General features: G+C 33.8%; 1 protein-coding gene across 10 annotated transcripts in view; it reads right to left on the reverse strand.

The window, feature by feature from the left end:
• The window catches only part of SLC16A7 (solute carrier family 16 member 7), a 248,355-nt gene that overhangs the window by 160,414 nt on the left and 72,906 nt on the right, over positions 1-15,035 (reverse strand). For 6 of the 10 annotated variants that reach the window (XM_074269803.1, XM_074269802.1, XM_074269809.1 and 3 more), the window contains exon 2: positions 13,977-14,017. The exons of the other annotated variants lie outside the window; for them this stretch is intronic. The gene's annotated coding sequence lies outside the window, so the exon portion shown is untranslated. The remainder of the gene's footprint in view (positions 1-13,976; positions 14,018-15,035) is intronic. 10 annotated transcript variants of the gene reach the window in all.

A 15,035-nucleotide genomic window follows, 5' to 3' on the forward strand; every position in this document is an offset into this window, starting at 1 on the left:
AATTCTTCTTCATATAATTCTTTATAATATTGTAAACTTTTTGGGGGCAAGGATTAGATAGATAAATAGATGGATAGATAATAGATTTATCAATACAAATAAATCTATTATCCATCCATCTATCTATATATGACATAAACATAGATACAGATATATGTATGTGTATATACATACATATACACATATACATGCATATGTGTGTATATGTAGAGGAAAAAGAGAGATTGCTTCTATCCACTTGGGTTCACATTATCTATGTATATGTATGTGAATATATAGACACACACACACAATGAAGTATAAACAGAAAGTATCAATAAATTCTTATCAACTAATTGCCTAAATGACTAACTGAAGTATTATTTAGTAACCGTAATGTTTTATGTAAATAATGTTATTATTATTCCTTCCTGATGGCTATATGGTAGTATTCATTCCTATCTTTTCAATTAATTAAAAAAAAGTAACTCATTATAATCTAGGGCAAAGAAGCATTCCTGATAATGTCTGCCTATGGATTTCTCAACAAAACCCCGCTTTTTCTCATCTTCATTTTTGTGGAAAGATTTAGACAAAATGTCCTAAATTTAGAGACATACAATTTGAATTTAAATATTAGCTCTGTTATTCATGACCTGTGTGACCTTAAGCAATAATTATTTTCTTTGAGTCTCAAATTATTCACCTGTAATGGAGATAGGGTTAGATTGATTTAGTTCTCTATGTTTATTGTGCCACACACTCTACTATTTCTAGAACTGTCAACAGAGCCACTTTGGAGTATAACAGATATAAAAACAGCTAGCCTTTGTATTAACTGATGAGGCAAGGGGAAAGATATGTTTGTTTCTGAAGAGCTTAGTAGCTAGGCTTTGGGGACCCTAGAGAAAGTACAGAGGGACTTGAAAGGTGATGACTTCTATTGGGGCACTTAACTCCCTGGAGCTCTGTATTGGCAGGCTTAACTGGAGAAGGAGGAAAGGCACAAAGGAAAACATGATCTTAAGAAAGAGTAATAGGAATACAAAAAGATAACAGGAGATGGGCAAAGGAAGTGAACTGACATGAGAAGATCAGCTAGATGACCTTAGTGGATAGGGTGCTACACTTAGTGCCTGAGTGGCTTTGGATAAATCATCTAAATTTTCAGTCTCAATGTTCTCATCTATTAAATGGAGATAGTAACATCTTTAAGACTAATCACAAAAAATTTTTTTAAATTAAAAAAAAAAAAAAAAGATTCACCATACAGGGTTGTTGTGAGGAACAAATAAGATCATGGACAAAAGCATGTATTAAAACTGTATTAAACACCTTGGATACAAATAAAAAAATAACAATAAGTCCTATCCTCAAGAAGCTTATAGTCTAATTTTTTAAAATGTCAATATATAAAGGATGGTCCAAAAGGATTAGGAAAGTAACAGGGACAGTGAGTGAACCCAGAAGGGAGTAAAATGATAGTGCTTTTCCAGAAGCGATATAAGTATTGATTGTAGTTCCAGAATTGGAAATGCAGGAAAGCCAAAAGGGTACATTGGAGACAAGGAAGGTGGTGAGGAGATGTCCAGGGATTGAAGTGAAGCATTGTTGGAGTGTCCTGGCTGAATGTGATAGCAATGTCAGGCACTAAACAATGAGAAGGAGGGCTGCAGGAAAAGTATGATGGAGATGAAAGAGTTATATTCTGTAGGATGTAATCTCTAGTTCAGACAACAGAATGAAGTAATGGCTAGGGAGCTGTGGCAGGCAAAGCCATACAAAAGCCCTACAACTATCATTTTTGTTTCTGTTAACAAAGGGAATATAGTCATGTCACAAAGAGAGAATGAAAATGTGACTAAGGTTCAATGCTCTTAGGGAGATCACAGGGAGAAATGAATGGGAAGGGGCGACTGAAGGAGAAATGAGAGGTGTTGAAATATAATTCCCTTTTTTCAATAAAGGTGAAGAAAGAAAGGAATAAAATGTTGCATAGACTATGAGATATAGTTATATTGCTTCCTGCTTTTTCCTATTTTTATTGAGAGAGGGGAAAGTAATAAACAAGAAAAACTATTATATAAAAAATTAAAAGCATTAGGACTTATATATATATATGTATATATATGTACATATATATATACATACATATATAAAAAAATACAAAATATGTATATATCTTATATACATACACACACACACACACACATATATATATATATACACACACACATATATGTATATATATGTATATACATATATAAATCTCAGGTTAAAAAAAAAAATAAAGAAAAGCATGAGAGAGGTGGGAGGAGGATTACAGGAAAAGGATGTAGTCTAACAGGTTTCCTGTACTTGTATTTTTAAAATTATTTTATTTACATTTTGCCTCATGCTAAAATCAGCAATCCTGGGGGCAAAAAATTTTTTCTCCAAAACTATACTGACTTACAGATAAAAATGAAAATAACTAGCTTTTCTATGCAAAGAAGTTGGAAGATAAAAGATCTCAGACAAAAGTCTAGTATGCTTAGATTGACAGATGGAAGAAAAAGCTAGCCTGATTCTTTTATTGCACAAATAAGACCCAGATAGGAAAGGTTTGTCCATAAAACACAAGTGACAAATCCTTCACTTTCCATGTCCATTTCCATAAACACCACCATGTCCTTCCCATCCCCAATGCTGATTCAAGATAATTTTCCCCAGTCAAAAAGCACTATTAGATTTTAATAAAATCACCCTTTTCCCTTCTATTATCTGTTCCCTAAAAGGCCTTTTTGTTGAAACCTAAATAAAATTCAATTAAACTTTACTTGCTGCAAACAGACACGTTTTAGACACACTTTGCAAAGTATGAGATAATATTTTATCTAACCCATTCCATTAGTGTTAAAAATAGAATTATTCCTAAAAAATAAAAAAAGTTCAAAGTAAGTTTATTGGATTATGGAATCATAAGAGCATAGATTTGGAATTATGAAGGAAAACTGAGGAATCCCTTAAATCTAAACTCCCCTCATTTTTGTAGGTGACTTACCCAAGGTAATAGAGTTTATAAGTTTTTTTTTTTTTTTTTTTTTTTTTTTTTTAAGTTGGGACATTTGATTCCTATAAATTAAAATTTAAATGTTTGTCTTTAAAATGAATCCTCCTTGGACCTGGTTTTCTACTTAGAGTGGGGCATAGCTGATAATAATTCGTATTCATGTAAATACTTCAATGCCTGTAAATATATATATATATATATATATATATATATATATATATATATATATATATATATATATATATATATATATATATATATATACATATATATATATTTTTTTCTCATTTCTCAAAACATTTTTCTCATAAATTGTAATAGATCTCACTGACTGCAGGTGCCTTATTTTAAAAGTGAGGAAGCTGAGGCAGAGAGAGATAAATGGATTACCCATGATCATAAAGCTAATAAACTAGAAGCTCAATAACATTGCTGCCAAAATTGTCTTCTCTGCAACTGTGAGCATGACACTACTCTCCCTAAGGCAACACGATATCTTTCAAGATTTTCCAAAGAGAAAAGATGGACATTTATTTAAGTGCTTAATTTATGATAGAATATGGTTTATGAATATGTCATATATACAATGTGGCATATAGCATGACTTCTTAATTTTTTTCTACTTGCAACCCCTTTTAGCCTGAGAGATTTTTATGCTACCCTAGGTCTATAGATACAGTTGTACAAATCAAACATTTACTGATAATAATCATAGAGATTTATTTTAAAACAATTCTTTGATAACAATTTTATAATATATTAAAGATGAAAGCAACTTCTGGCCAAGATGGTGGCATGGAGGCAGACAGCTGCTTGAGCTCCGTGTTTTCTCTCAGGACTTATTTCATGACAAGCCTCAGAGTTAATGCTTGACTAGAAAAGAAACCCACAAATAATGACCAAGAGAAGACATCCTTGAAATTCTCCAGAGAAGGTCTGTATTTGCTTGGGGGAGGGTCGAACAGACTGGGCGCAGACTGAGGGCAGGCAGCCAGAGCGAGACAGACAGCTCACACAGCTCAGACCTGAGGGGGGAGGGGTACGATCTCTGCCATTTCTGCAAAAAGACTTTTACCCCAGTGTGGATATTTCCTCTTGGCAGCAAGCCAGAAGCAGTGGAGAAGGTGTAAACACCAGAGGTGAAGATTAAAACCTCGGAAAGCTAGCATCTCTCTGGAACCAGCTACCCCCAACCCCCACCTGGAGTGACTCAGCACGTTCTCAGAGCCTCAGAGCACAGACACAGTGCAGCCATTGCTGTCCTGTTAGTGGCTCTCTGCTTCCCTACCCCCAGTCTATGGAGGAAGCCCATTAGCACCATCCAGCCCCATCCCCCCAAAAACAGACCAATTGTTTCTCTTGTCAATTTGTTTTCTTCCATTCCGCTCTTGACAAAATGAACAAAAAATTCAAAAGGGCTCTAACCATTGACAGCTTCTGTATGAAGAAAGAGCAAACTTCAAATACTGAGGAGACTAAAAACAGACTGTCCCCAGAGGAATCCCCTAAGGGGGATGTGATCTGCTCCTCAATACAAAAGAACCTCATAGAGGAAATCAAAAAGGCTCTCACAAGAGAGCTAGAAGAGAAATGGGAAAAGGAAAGGGAAGCTTGGAAAGAGAGCCTGGAAAAGTCATCCAGAGTGGATAAAGAGATCAAATCATTGAGAAACAAAATTAGTGAATTAGAAAAGGCAAACAACTCCAAGGAAAACAGGATTAGTGAGCTGGATAAAGAAATCAGCTCTCTAAAAAATAAAATGGATAAAATGGAAAAAAAATTCCATAGAAGATAAAAACACAATTGGACAATTACAAAAAGATATAAAAAAAGTGAGTGAAGAAAATACATCATTGAAAATTAGACTCGAACAAGTAGAAATGAATGACTCAAGGAGAAACCAAGAGGTAGTCAAGCAAAACCAGAGAAATGAAACAATTGAAAAGAATGTCAAGTACCTTATTAGAAAGATAACAGACCTGGAAAACAGATCCAGGAGAGACAATTTGAGAATAATCAGACTCCCTGAAAAATGTGAGGAAAAAAAGAGCTTGTACACTATTTTCGAGGAAATTATCAAAGAGAACTGCCCAGACGTTTTGGAAACAGAGGGTAAAATAGACATTGAAAAAATTCATCGATCACCTACTGAAAGGGACCCTAAAATCAAAACGCCAAGAAATATAGTGGCCAAGTTGAAGAACCATCAGACAAAGGAAAAAATATTGGTAGCTGCTAGAAAAAAGCAATTCAGATATGGAGGATTCACAATAAGGATAACCCAGGATCTAGCAGCATCCACATTAAAAGAATGCAGGGCCTGGAACATGATATTCTGAAAGGCTAAGGAACTTAGTATGCAGCCAAGAATAGCTTACCCAGCAAAAATGAGCATCGTTTTCCAGGGAAGAAGACGGACATTTAACGAAATAAATGAATTCCATCTATTTTTGATGAAAAAAGCAGACCTACATAAAAGGTTTGATCTTCAAATACAGAACTCAAGAGATTTCTAAAAAGGTAAAAAGAAATCTTGAGAACTATACTTCTGCCATAAAAATATGTAAAGAACATATGTATAATTTGTCCTAGAAACTAGAGGTGGAAAGAAAATTATATCATAAAAAAGTGTAAAGTGGTGGTACTACATCTCATAAAGAGAAAAAGGTAACCTATTATATCTGAGAGAAAGAAAGGAGGGAGATGAACTTAGTGTGTATCAATAGACATATTCGATTTATGGTGAAACTTCTTCCACTTCATTTAAAAGTGAGAGGGAAGGAGTAAGTTAAGGGAAAGGGAATACAGAAATTGTGAGGAAAAGGGGTAAAATAAGGGGAGGAACTTTAAGGTGGGAGAGGGATACTAAAAAGGGAGGGCTGTGAAAATTAAGTGGTGTTCACAATTTTAATACTGGGAAGGGGGGTAAGAGGGAAGGAAAGGGGAAAAGCATAAGCAAGGGTTAATAGGATGGCAAGCAATATAGAATTAGTCATTTTAACCATAAATGTGAATGGGGCAAACTGCCTCATAAAGAGGAAGCAGTTAGCAACTGGATTAAAAGTCAGAATCCTACTATATGTTGTTTACAGGAAACACACCTGAAACAGGGTGATACATTCAAACTAAAAGTAAAAGGGTGGAACAGAATCTACTATGCTTCAGGCAAAGCCAAAAAAGCAGGGGTAGCCATCCTCATCTCATATCAAGCAAAAACAAAAATTGATCTAATTAAAAGAGAAGGGCATTATACCCTGCTAAAGGGTAGCATCAATAATGAAGCAGTATCAATATTAAACATATACGCACCAAGTGGTGCAGCATCTAAATTCTTAAAAGAGAAATTAAGAGAGCTGCAAGAAGAAATAGACACCAAATCTATGATAGTGGGAGATCTCAACCTTGCACTCTCAGAATTAGATAAATCAAACCACAAAATAAATAAGAAAGAAGTCAAAGAGGTAAATAGAATACTAGAAAAGTTTGATATGATAGATCTTTGCGAAAGCTAAATGGAGACAGAAAGGAGTATACTTTCTTCTCAGCAGTTCATGGAACCTATACAAAAATTGATCATATACTAGGGCATAAAAACCTCAAAATCAAATGCAGTAAGGCAGAAATAGTAAATACATCCTTTTCAGACCACAATGCAATCAAAATTACATTTAACAAAAAGCCAGGGGAAAATAGTCCAAAAAATAATTGGAAACTAAATAATCTTATACTAAAGAATGATTGGGTAAAACAGCAAATCATAGACATAATTAATAACTTCACCCAAGAAAATGACAATAATGAGACATTATACCAAAATGTGTGGGATACAGCCAAAGCAGTAATAAGGGGAAGTTTTATATCTCTACAGGCCTACTTGCATAAAATAGAGAAAGAGAGGGCAAACGAATTGGGCTTACAACTAAAATTACTAGAAAAGGAACAAATTAAAACCCCCCAGACAAACACAAAACTTGAAATTCAAAAAATAAAAGGTGAGATTAATAAAATTGAAAGTAAAAAAACTATTGAATTAATTAATAAAACTAAGAGTTGGTTTTATGAAAAAACCAACAAAATAGACAAACCCTTAGTAAACCTGATTAAAAAAAAGGAAAGAGAAAAAGCAAATTGTTAGTCTTGTAAATGAAAAGGGAGAACTCACCACTAATGAAGAGGAAATTAGAACAATAGTTAGGAGCTACTTTGTTCAACTTTATGCCAATCAATTCGATAACTTAAATGAAATGGAAGAATACCTTCAAAAATATAGCTTGCCCAGATTAACAGAGGAAGAAGTAAGTAGCCTAGATAGTCCCATTTCAGAAAAAGAAATAGAACAAGCTATTAACCAACTTCCTAAGAAAAAGTCCCCAGGACCAGATGGATTTACATGTGAATTCTACCAAACATTTAAAGAACAACTAACTCCAATGCTATGTAAACTATTTGAAAAAATAGGGCTTGAAGGAGTCCTACCAAATTCCTTCTATGACACAGACATGGTACTGATACCTAAACCAGGTAGATCGAAAACTGAGAAAGAAAACTATAGACCAATTTCCTTAAGGAACATTGATGCTAAAATCTCAAATAAGAGATTAGCAAAAAGACTTCAGAAAATCATCCCCAGGATAATACACTATGACCAAGTGGGATTTATACCAGGAATGCAGGGCTGGTTTAATATTAGGAAAACTATTAGTATAATTGACCATATTAATAATCAAATTAATAAAAACCATATGATTATCTCAATAAATGCAGAAAAAGCATTTGATAAAATCCAACATCCATTCCTACTAAAAACGCTTGAGAGTATAGGAATAAATGGACTATTCCTTAAAATAATAACGAGCATATATTTAAAACCTTCAGTAAACATCATATGTAATAGCGATAAACTAGAACCTTTCCCTGTAAGATCAGGAGTGAAACAAGGTTACCCACTATCACCATTACTATTCAATATAGTACTAGAAACTCTAGCCTGGGCAATAAGAGCCAAGAAAGAGATTCAAGGAATTAGAGTAGGAAAAGAGGAAATCAAATTATCACTCTTTGCAGATGAGATGATGGTATACTTAGAGAACCCCAAAGACTCTGCTAAAAAGCTATTAGAAATAATTCAGAGTTTTAGCAAAGTTGCAGGATACAAAATAAATCCACATAAATGCTCAGCATTTTTATACATTACCAACACAATCCAACAGCAAGAGATACAAAGAGAAATTCCATTCAAAATAACGGTCGATAGTATAAAATATTTGGGAATATATCTATCAAAGGAGAGTCAGGAATTATGAAACACTTGCCACAAAAATAAAGTCAGATTTAAATAATTGGAAAGACATTCAGTGCTCTTGGATAGGCCGAGCGAATATAATTAAGATGACAATACTCCCTAAACTAATTTATCTATTTAGTGCTATACCAATCAGACTCCCAAGAAACTATTTTAATGACTTAGAAAAAATAACAACAGAATTCATATGGAAGAACAAAAGGTCAAGAATTTCAAGAGAAGTAATGAAAAAAAAATTAAATGAAGGTGGTCTAGCTGTACCTGATCTAGAACTGTATTATAAAGCAACAGTCACCAAAACCATTTGGTATTGGCTAAGAAATAGACTAGTTGATCAGTGGTATAGGTTAGGTTCACAGGGCAAGATAGTGAATAAAAATAGCAATCTAGTGTTTGATAAACCCAAAAATCCCAAATCTTGGGATAAGAATTCATTATTTGACAAAAACTGCTGGGAAAACTGGAAATTAGCATGGCAAAAACTAGGCATGGACCCACATTTAACACCACATACTAAGATAAGAGCAAAATGGGTCCAAGATTTAGGCATAAAGAATGAAATCATAAATAAATTGGAGGAACATGGGATGGTTTACCTCTCGGACTTGTGGAGGAGGAAGGAGTTTGTGCCCAAGGGAGAACTAGAGACCATTATTGATCACAAAATAGAAAATTTTGATTATGCCAAATTAAAAAGTTTCTGCACAAACAAAACTAATGCAAACAAGATTAGAAGGGAAGTAACAAATTGGGAAAACATTTTTACAGTGAAAGGTTCTGATAAAGGCCTCATCTCCAAAATATACAGAGAATTGACTTTAATTTATAAGAAATCAAGCCATTCTCCAAATGATAAATGGTCAAAGGATATGAACAGATAATTTTCAGATGATGAAATTAAAACTATTTCCACTCATATGAAAGAGTGTTCCAAATCACTAATAATCAGAGAAATGCAAATTAAGACAACTCTGAGATATCATTACACACCTGTCAGATTGGCTAAGATGACAGGAACTAATAACGATGAATGTTGGAGGGGCTGTGGGAAAACTGGGACACTGATGCGTTGTTGGTGGAGTTGTGAAAGAATCCAACCATTCTGGAGAGCAATCTGGAATTATGCCCAAAAAGTTATCAAACTGTACATACCTTTTGATCCAGCAGTGCTACTACTGGGCTTATACCCCAAGGAAATACTAAAGAAGGGAAAGGGATCTGTATGTGCCAAAATGTTTGTGGCAGCCCTTTTCATAGTGGCTAGAAACTGGAAGATGAATGGATGTCCATCAATTGGAGAATGGTTGGGTAAATTATAGTATATGAATGTTATGGAATATTATTGTTCTGTAAGAAATGACCAACAGGAGGAATACAGAGAGGCTTGGAGAGACTTATATCAACTGATGCTGAGTGAAACAAGCAGAACAAGGGGATCATTATACACTTCAACAATGATACTATATGCTGATGTATTCTGATGGAAGTGGATATCTTCAACATAGAGAAGAGCTAATCCAATTCCAATTGACCAATCATGGACAGAATCAGCTACACCCAGAAAAGGGACACTGGGAAATGAGTGTAAACTGAGAGCATTGTTTTGTTTTGTTTTTTTGTTTGTTTTGTTTTGTTTTGTTTCTCTTCCCAGATTATTTTTACCTTGTGAACCACAATCCTTCCTTTGCAACAACAACAACAGAATGAAGTTCTGCACATATATATTGTACCTAAAATATACTATAAGATATTTAATATGTATGGGAATGCCTGCCATCTAGGGGAGGGGGTGGAGGGAAGGAGGGGAAAAACTCAGAACAGAAGGGAGTACAAGGGATAATGTTGTTAAAAAAAAAAAAAAAACTACCTATACATATGTATTGTCAAAGAAAATGTTATAATTATAAAAATTAATAAAAGAGTTAAAAAAAAAAGATGAAAGCAAATTTGCACATTAATGAGATGGTTGTCCTTGTTTATTTTTACATAAAAATGGAATATTTGGTGGAATATTTGATATTTATTACCATTGCTAAAATCTTCATGATCCCCACATTCAGTTATGTGACCCTATATAGGGATATGACCCACTTTCAAAATGCTTTGAGATATAGAAACATACTTAGAATCATGAATTATGGCTTTAGGGCTTTAAAACTCTATGCATGTATATACACATATATGTGTATGCATAAATGTATATATACACAGGACAGTTTTGTGTCTACAGTGCAATACATGCATATCACATGTATATGCTGTACACAAATGTGCAACATCCATATTTGTATGCATGTTAAACACATCATGAGAATATGTATATATGTCTATTGTATAGCATATATGTTTTTTAATTGTATATTATATTGTTCAAATAAAATCAGCACATTTTAAAATGTTTTCTTTTTCCCCTGCTTCACAACATCCTTTATATATCCCCTTCTTTCCATTTACACAGCCACCATTCATTTCAGGCTCTCATCACCTCTTGTCTAGATAGATTATTGCTATAAGCTTCTGATTGGTTTCTGTGCCCCACTCCAATCTAACCTTCCCTCTCCCCACCCCCAGTTTCTCTCTACCCAAAGCTGCCAAAGTGATTTCCCTAAAGGTGTGTTTGTCCATGTGATTATCCTCACTCAATGGAACTGGTATCTCCTATAAACTCCAGAATCAAACAGGAAGTCCTTTGTTTAAAAATCTTCCCAGATAGGCCCTTCCTACCTAGACAGTTTCATTGTTCTTTATTGCCCTTCACACACACTTTTGTACAGCTACACTAGTCTACTTGTTGTTCCTCACATAAGATACTTTATCTTTTACTCCCATGCTTTTGTACTAGTTGTCCTCCATATTTCCCTTTTCATCTCTACTTCTTAGAATCTCTGGCTTCCTTCAACACTCACCTCAAACATCACATGTTGTAGAGAGATCTTTCCATTATATTCCTATTATGAAAACTCTTCCTACTAAGATTACCTTCTATTTCATACATACACACACACATTTATTTCATAAATATATATATATATGTATATATACACACATATACACATACATATATATCCATCTATATAGATATATATCTCCTATTTATGTTATATGGCTTTTTTTTATATATAGATTGCTTTTCCTTCATTATACTATAAATTCCTTGAGGGCAAGTACATATTTAATCACAGTGGTTGGAATATAGTTAACAATTAAAATGCTTAGTATTCTACTTTATTTAGAAAAAGACTACAGTAAGCATTGTGTATTCAGAGAGTATGTTTCTTTTTTCTTTCTTTCTTTCTTTCTTTCTTTCTTTTTTTTTTTTTTTTGCTGAGGCAGTTGTGGTTAAGTTACTTGCTTAAGGTCACACAGCTAGGGAGTGTTAAGTATGAGGTCCCATTTGAACTAAGGTCCTCCTGACTTCAGGGCTGGTGTTCTATCCACTGAGCCACCTAGTTACCCCAAGCATCGTGTAAACAATGTGACAAAATGGAAAGTGCATTGAATTTGGAGTTCAAACTTTGAAATGGAAATCTATCCATGTTCCTTACTAGCCATATGTTATTAAGCAAGTCACTTAAATTGAGCCTTAGTTTCTTCATCTGTAAATTGAGGGGAAATGATTTGTTTCTCTAACTTCCTATTTTTTTTTTGAAAGCAATATCATTCTGTCATGCTTGACACTTCACTCTCCCATAATATCTTAACATAATCAGCTGCTATATTTTCTTGATTCTATTTCGGTAATACTTTTTAAAATCTGTTTCTTTCTTTCCATGCACATTACCCAGATTCGGGATCTCATCATGTTTTGTTTTGTTTTTTTGTTGTTTTGTTTTGTTTTGTTTTTTTACCTCAAATATACTGCAAATATACCCTGTTAAGTGTCTTAAATACTCTCTCAATATGTATTCTTGTCACAAGTCTCTATCCTTTTCAATATATCCTATATACCAGTGGTGTTAAACTCAAACTAAAATGGAGCCACTGAATTGTACATAAGGATGTCTGCAGATAGATAATGGCTTAGAACACCATATGTCACCATTATCCATGTCTTATTGTATTTTTGTTTATTGATTTATTTTAATATTATTATTATTATTTTGCTGAGGCAGTTCGGGTTAAGTGACTTGCCCAGGGTCACACAGCTAGGAAGTGTTAAGTGTCTGAGATCAGATTTGAACTCAGGTCCTCCTGACTTCAGGGCTGGTATTCTATCTACTGCATCACCTAGCTGTCTCTATTTTTATTTATTTTTAAAATAATTCCCAATTAATTTCATTTAAATTTGGCATGTTTCCTACTTCAGTTCCATCCAGCCTCCAAATTCCTAAAACATCATATTAACCATATCATTCCCTTACTTAGGAAGATTAAGTTATTTCCTATTAGATCTAGGATAACACAAATACCCTGTTTCATTCAAGACTATCTCCAGGCTTATTGCATATTAATCCCCATAACAAACCCTTTTTTACAGCCAACTCAATCTGTTCATTATTCCATCCCATGCCATTTCTTCTCCTACCACCATTTCTTTGAACATGTATTCCCCCTTCTATTCCTGGAACTTCCTTCCTATCCAAAACTATTTCTGGAACTTTCCAATTCCTCCCAACAGTTAGTTCAGGATCCACCTTCTACAAGATACCTTCCCTAACAACTCCAGTTATTATCCCTAATTATCTGGATTTACTTTGTATATCAAAATAACCAATAAACATTAATTAAATATTTACTATTTGCTGGACTCTGTGCCAGCTACTAGCAATACAAACAAAATCATTAATATTCTTGATTTCACATTGTAATGGAGGAAGAAAAATGTACACAAAATAATTTCATATATAGATCAATGTATATGTTATTCCAATGTATTATGACACCTCTGTCAGGGGTGGTTGTGTTGTGGTTGTTTTAATATACCAATACACAGCACAGCACAGTGCTTGATATGTAGAATTGCTTAATAAATTTCAACTGACTGAATCAATGAATCTAAATTTCCCTTTCTTTGAGAAACTCCTCAATGATTAGGTGAATTTGGCCTAATATACACAGGCCCATGTATAAACTAGTGTTGCCTTCTGATTTTTTTTCTGTCCCAAATTCCCAAGTTATTTTTGAACAACACAGTTACCTTCCCATCAGATTGCTCAGCATGCAATTGAAGGGTTCCAGAAGGAACTTTGTCTAAGTACCAGAATATTCTCTTTTAGACAACATGTTCAGAATATCAAGCTCAGGTTGCCAAAATGAAAAGTGGTTAATTAAAGCTGTTCATACATGGCAGGACTTACTTTCAATAGCAACTGCCAAATAACCTTCAGAGTACCTGTCAATCATGCGGTAAAAGGGATAAAATCCTTGAAAAACTTTCACAAGTACAAATACTTGGCATGCCTAAAGACATTTTGGTAACTGAAGGTGACATGGAAGCCCTTGTTATTTGTGTGAGTAGCATCCAAGTCTATTTAAAGAATAGCAATGTACTTTTAAAGACTTTCAGCCATTTAAATACTGGTAGCATGCAAAGCAGTTTTTAAATGTGTCAGAAAATGAAACTGTGAAGAAGCATTCCAGTATTTACAGAGTGCTCAAGCTGATACCAATTATCATTCCAAAAGAAAATAAGGACACACTTACCAAAGTTTAAGAGAAGGAAAATCTGTGATCATCAGAATGTCCTAAATTACAAAGGAAGAAAGAATTACAAGAAAAAAAAAAAGTCCTCAAATTTACTTCCTATTTTGAGTTATGTGAATCTAATTTCTCTCCCTCCCTATCAAGAGTTTACCTGAATTGGGGTGCAACCATTTGGGGCCCTGAGTGTCAATGAGAAATAATAGTTCCACCAATATTGGTTTCCCATAGAAGATGCAACTTTAAACCAATATGAACCCTATTGTATTATACCATGACAAATGGTACCTTTTATAGCAAGTTTTTAACCTGGGGTCTATGAATTTTTTAAAAAATATATATTCTGATAACTGCTTTTCAAATAACCATTTTCTTTCACAACTACATACATACATATATGTATGTATGTGAAACTTTCTGTATTTAAAAAACATTATTCTGAGGAGTCCATATACTTCACCAGACCATCAAAGGGTTCTATAACTCACACCAAAAAGAAAAATAATTAAGAAGCCCTGGTCTGTAGCCAAGATGACTGCCTATTGCTACATACTTGGATAACATGAAATCCATAATATTGGTTTCTATTTGCCCAGTATGTCAATAATAGTAACTAGAGGGTGGTGAAAAAGGAACAAAACAATGAGAATGTTGAAAAACAGGAAAAATGGAAGGAAACTCACATTTTTTTCATTAACTGGAAATGAATAGAATGAAGAGTTCCATACCAGAAATAAAATGAAAGACTCAATAAAAAATGATGGCAGATATCTAAATGATGTTATAATTAGCCTTAAACTTCTGAATTTAGACCCAACATCAAAAATGAATTATAGTCTAGTATCAACATATATCTTAAGAGAGATGACTCAAGATCAGAATATGTTAGGGTCATGAAATTTGTTTATACATAAAGTACTGAATTGTTACCTCTTCAACTGCAGACTCAAATAGAAATAATAGTGCATGCCCTTAAAATGGTAGCAGAGATTGAAACATAAAATTATTCTTCTTACTCCAAGATTAATAGCAAATATGTAATTCATCTCAAATGTTAACAAA

This window comes from Sminthopsis crassicaudata, chromosome 5, assembly GCF_048593235.1.
Source record: "Sminthopsis crassicaudata isolate SCR6 chromosome 5, ASM4859323v1, whole genome shotgun sequence".
Lineage (NCBI taxonomy): Eukaryota > Metazoa > Chordata > Mammalia > Dasyuromorphia > Dasyuridae > Sminthopsis > Sminthopsis crassicaudata.